Raw genomic sequence first — 5357 nt, forward strand, 5'->3', positions numbered from 1 at the left:
CTGTGCCAGTGGTAGAGGGTCCTGCGGGGCTGCTATGTGGAGCTGGACACCTCTCCGGGGCTGACGTCTAGCTCATCCCCCACCTCTCTTCCCCCTGTTACACGATGGCATCCTCTGCAAAGTGTTTTATTATCTCAGCTTGCACTATTATCTTGCACTAGTGCCAGCCTTTCAGGATGTCGTTGCTGCTGACAGTCTTTGGCCCTTGCTGAGGCTGGCTTTGCTATAAAATGAACTTCAGCCTTCAGCAGAGAAACCTCCTGTGGCTGACTGATCATCCCGCTTGCCTGCCTTTGGAGAGACACTGGCAGTCCGGGCTCCTCAGGAGGCAGCAGCTCTTCCTCCTCACTCTGGTTAAGCCAACATGCCTCTCACAGGGAAGGATGATGGACAATGCCAGTGCAGACACTACCACTGCCCCATCTTCTCCCATCCTGTGAGCCCTAGGTCAGGCAGGCCTATTCTTGCTACGAGGCCTGAGAATGAGATTGGGGGGCTTCAGTGGAGCCCCTTCCTGGCCCGGGGAAGGATGAGAAACACTCCTGAAGCTAAGGGTGGAGGAGGAACAGCGGAGAGCTGAAACTGGACTCACTGAAACAGGCCTCAGCAGCCCACGGCCCGTGGCTTACACGAGAACATCACTGTGCAGAAGCTGTGCCCTCAGGCAGGCAGTGCAATCTCCTGCTGGGAGCAGGCATCGGACTTTCCTGTTCTGCCCATATGGCAGCCAGCAGCCTGGAAACTGCCCCCGTTTATTGGGGATGGGGGGCAGGAGTTGAAAAAGTAAGAGGTTAAAGAAATCATGGATGCCTATACACATGCTCGGAGGTGGGGAGTGGGGGCATTTTAAATAGAGCGTAATTAAAATGCCTCACCATCATGTGTATTAAGGCCCTGTATCAGGGGTAGGCAATGTTTTTTGGCCGGAGTGCCAGAAAACCCACAATGTCTACCTTAGAAGGTGCCGGAGTGCCGGCATGACAGAAAAACAAAATGAGGGGGAGGTACATGGCAGGACACACTGCATATTAGTATATTTAATAATCATAAATGTTGCCTTTGTTGTTGTGTATTCCTTTTTTGTTGAGCATGTTGCAATGAGAGAGAGAGAAAAAAGAGACAAATAAGCAAAAGAGAAGAAAGAGAGAGAGAGAAAGAAAAAGGTGAGCAGAGAGAGAACCAGACACACGCACGCACACACACGCACACACACACACACACACACAGAACCATGTGCACAAACACAGAGAACCAGAACACACCCAGAACAGACACGTGTGCGCACACAGACACACAGGACCAGACAGAGGCAGACAAACACACAGAACCAGATGCATGGGCACACGGAGCCGGGCTCCTGGCCCACTGGACAAAGTCCAACCCAACAATGCCCTGGTCCTGCCAGAGCCCCTGCGCTTCCCCAGGAGGCAGCCCCCAGGCTGCAGAGCAGCTGGCCGAGACCCCAACCCGGAGCCTGCCCATCAGCCCAACCACCCACTCACCCCGCACATCTAGGACCGCAAAAGGTGCGGTGCTCCTTGCAAGGAGCAGTGTCAGCCTCATCCTGGTGTGGGGGCTGGGCTCAGAGCAGGTGGGAGTCAGGCGGGCTCAGCTGCAAGCCCTGCTGCAAGCAGCCTGGACTCTGTGGTTGGCAGCAGCTACCTGAGCCTGGGCTGGTGGCAGCTGGGAGGCTGCAAACAGCTGCTCTGTGCTCCGGCATCAGCTCCATACTGACGGGTGCGCAAGCGCCTTGGAGCAGACGGTGGGGAGAGGGCCTGAGGCAGCACAGCCCTCCCGGTGTCAGCTCTGAGGTGCACATGCCGCCGCTGCCAGCATGGAGATGATGCCAGGGCTGCAAAGCCTGGCCCAGCTGTTTGCAGCTTGCCCGCTGCCTGGTGCAACTGCCCAGAGCCCAGGCTGGCTACAAACAGCTGTGCCGGGCTCTCCCACCGTCCGCTCCAAGCCACGCATGCGCCCGCCATTATGGAGCTGATGCCAGGACCTGGAAAAGGTGTTTGCAGCCTCTTGGCTGCAACCGACCCAGGCTCTGGGTAGCTGCCGCCAACTCCGGAGCCCGGTCTACTAGCAGCAGGGCTTGCAGCTGCCCAGCTGCCTGCTGGGAGCAGCCTGGGCTTCGTGGCTGGCAGCAGCTGCCTAGAGCCCAGGCTGGCGGTGGCGTGCTGAGCAAATGGCCTCAAGTGCCGTGCTCAGCACACGTGCTGGGGGTTGCTGACCCCTGGCCTGTATGTTTAAAAAGGGCTGTGGGACACTTTATCTAATCCTCATTCGATAAGGTTTAGTTCAAGCGCCCTGCAGCCACTTTAAAATGCACAAGGGTTTAATACACTTGACACTGGGGTGATGCTGCAGCTTTCTAATGAGAATATGGAGCAGACTCAATTAATCATGTCTGCTCCAATGCATTCTAATTAAAACACTAATCAACGAGTGTATAGGCAGCCCATATTAAAGAAATCTTCATTATTTGGGGGCCAGCCCTAACTTGGGGGCTCTTTTCCCAAAGCTTTGAATTTTGGGGGTGGGCAGCAGTGACCTCGGCAGTTCTCTCTCCCCCCATACCAGAGTAATTCCAGCCCTTGAGGGAAAAGCGGCACAAATTAGAAATGGGTCAGAGATGATTCAGACCCTCAGAGGAGTGAGTCTGAAGGCTTTGCTGGTGGCTCCCTTGTGGCACAGCCAACTGCTTGGGAGTGCACCTTAACTCCTGAATAATGCATCCTAAAGGGAGCCTCCCCCCTCCCTGCGGAGTGGGGCTCCTGTCTGCCTTCTCTGTCTGCCCTCTTTGTTGAATTTAACTACATAAGAATGAAGTTGCAAACGATCACAAAGTGCAATTGGCAGCCTCCACCAGAACACATTTTTTCCTAACTCTTATTCATTTTTTTCCTTTTTCCCTAAAACAATTTAACATGTAGGTCTACTCTCTGGTGCGACTTCCCGAGATTTCCTGCGGCGTGATAGGCAAGTTGAGAGAAGAGACTGCACTCTGGACAGTGCATTCAGCATCTCCTTAAAAAAGGAAGGCCGTTTTTTTGGAGCATTGGCAGCAGCTGCTGTGGAGAAAAGATCAGTCAGCTGCAGGATTTTGTGCTTGAAGGTCAGGAGCTATCTATCTCTTTCCTGCAGTGCTGCACGTGAGATGGTAGGTAGGGAAGCAATCATGGTCTCTGGGTAGGTCAATGAATGCGGATTCAGGAGGCCTAGGGTCACTTGCAGACTTCCTGCGTGACTGTGAGTACATCACCTAACTTAGCAAGTGTCCCTTCCCCATGCATACCTGTATCAACCCCCAGCTGTTCTGGTACGGGAGGAGCTTTCTTTCCAGCATCTTCAGACAGTGTCTCGAACTGTTCCATGGAAAGAGTAAAAAAAAAAGTCAGACAGGGTCCTGTTGGATCTGTGCTCCTCGGGATTACACAGCCACACAAAGAGGGGCAGGCAGTGGTGGTGGGGCTGTCCTCCCAGCCACGGTTCCCACTGGTGATGTGAATGACCAGGTGAAGCCCGAGTCCGTGGATGCAACGAGTCTGTCCTACATGTCCTACAAGTCAAGTGGGGAACAGTCTTCCATACAGGAGCCTCAGCTCAGCCCCATCCCTACCTCCACTGCTTTCCCTCCTCCTCATAACAGAGTTTCTCTGTGCTTCCCCCTCCCTTGTGCAATATGAGTATCTTTCCAGCCTACCCCTGCTGCCCTTGCTAGCCCCTCCAGAAAATGCTTCATAGCTCTGCCACTGCCTTTGCTGTCCACCCTCCATTCCCTACCAAAAGAGTTCAGCTAGCTCCTTTCTGCACCTTTCTGTGTGCGTCCAGGGTGGCAGGGCTTGCAAAGTCTGGGTCAGGAAGTATGGCTCAACCCGCACAATTCTTGGGCATGTCACCTGACCAATGAAATGGGCCATTTGGCATCACTCTGAGCAGCACTAAGGGAAGAGACCCCAGCTACCTATTGTATTGGGAAGATTAGAGCAGCAGATTGTGTGGAAGGGAAGACATGCCACACTCACCCTGCAGAACCGGCCAACCTGAGCAGAGGGAAGACACAGCACGGGTATCCTTCATCTACACTACGGGGCACCCAGAATGCAACGAGCCCAGGAATCTCTAGGAAAGAGCAAAGTAGCTAGGGGCTAACAGCATGGACACTATTGCAAAGAGGAATGGATACAGGGAAAACTCATCTGGAATGAGGGCGGGGAGAGCAGTTCTCATCCCCAGCATGTAAGAAGATGACAGAAGAGCTAGAGCAAGTACGGAGAAGGGCAATCCAAAGGATGGAAAGGAGAGAGAAGGCACTAAGGCCTCAAATGTACAAAGTCTTCATTTTGAAGGGTAGAGAGCGATAGGTGACCACGCCATTGAACCTGCCCGCAGAACTTCAGCAAGTGCTATCAGCATCGACCCAAATCATTTTAGGTGATGCTCTTGCCTGTCTTTTACAAAGACCCGGCCTTCATTTCAGGACTTCAGGTGAGGGACAATTCATCATACCCCTGGGTAAGTTGTTCCTGTACTTAATAATCTGTTGGTAACAAGAAAACAGTGTGCACCGTATTCCTAGAATGAACTAGTGGACTAGTGTTCATCTTGGAGTCCTAGTGGACTCCAAGATGAACATGAGTTGTCAGTGTGATGAAGTCATCAGAAAAGCTAACCACACTTTATCGTGCATCAGCGGGTGCATGACAAATAGAGCCAAGGAGGTAATACTGCCTGTCGTGGAAACACACGCAGCATACTTTTGGGTCAGGTCAGCAGAAGCTTTTATTCAAAAGAAACTACAGCTGTAGGGGGGACTCCAAAGTGACATGGATCTCCCAAGCACTTGGAAGGGGTCCCCCCCCAAGAGCAAAATCAGGAGGCTTATATACTTTTTAACAGTTGCTTACAACTCGCGTGATCATATAGTGAACTTAGCATTAAAAGCGGCTATAATATTACTTCATTACTTCTTTACTGTAATCAGGATGGGAACTTATGGGGGAGGCGAGGTTAGTTCACAAACCTCCTTCTTGCACCTGCAAATCAGAGTTGTACATACTTTTTGCTATCTTCAAGGCCGCGGTGAGCGAAGCAGTTGCAGAGGAGTTACAAAGAACAAACACTTTCTCTTATCTGTTCTACTATACAGAGCCAGCAATTCTCCACAAAGCGGTTATGTCATCTTATAACTAAAATAGTCAAAGTTTAAGGCATATATTTTTTCTGATTCCACAGTTCCCCCCCCTTTGAGACTATTTAGTCTCACTTTAGCCTTAAATATTTATTTTCATGAGCCCCTCTATTTTATCATGCAACCTTTTATGTTTTTTTTTAATCTGCTCACACTTTTGTAA

Source organism: Alligator sinensis, unplaced genomic scaffold (assembly GCF_000455745.1).
Source record: "Alligator sinensis unplaced genomic scaffold, ASM45574v1 scaffold99_1, whole genome shotgun sequence".
Lineage (NCBI taxonomy): Eukaryota > Metazoa > Chordata > Crocodylia > Alligatoridae > Alligator > Alligator sinensis.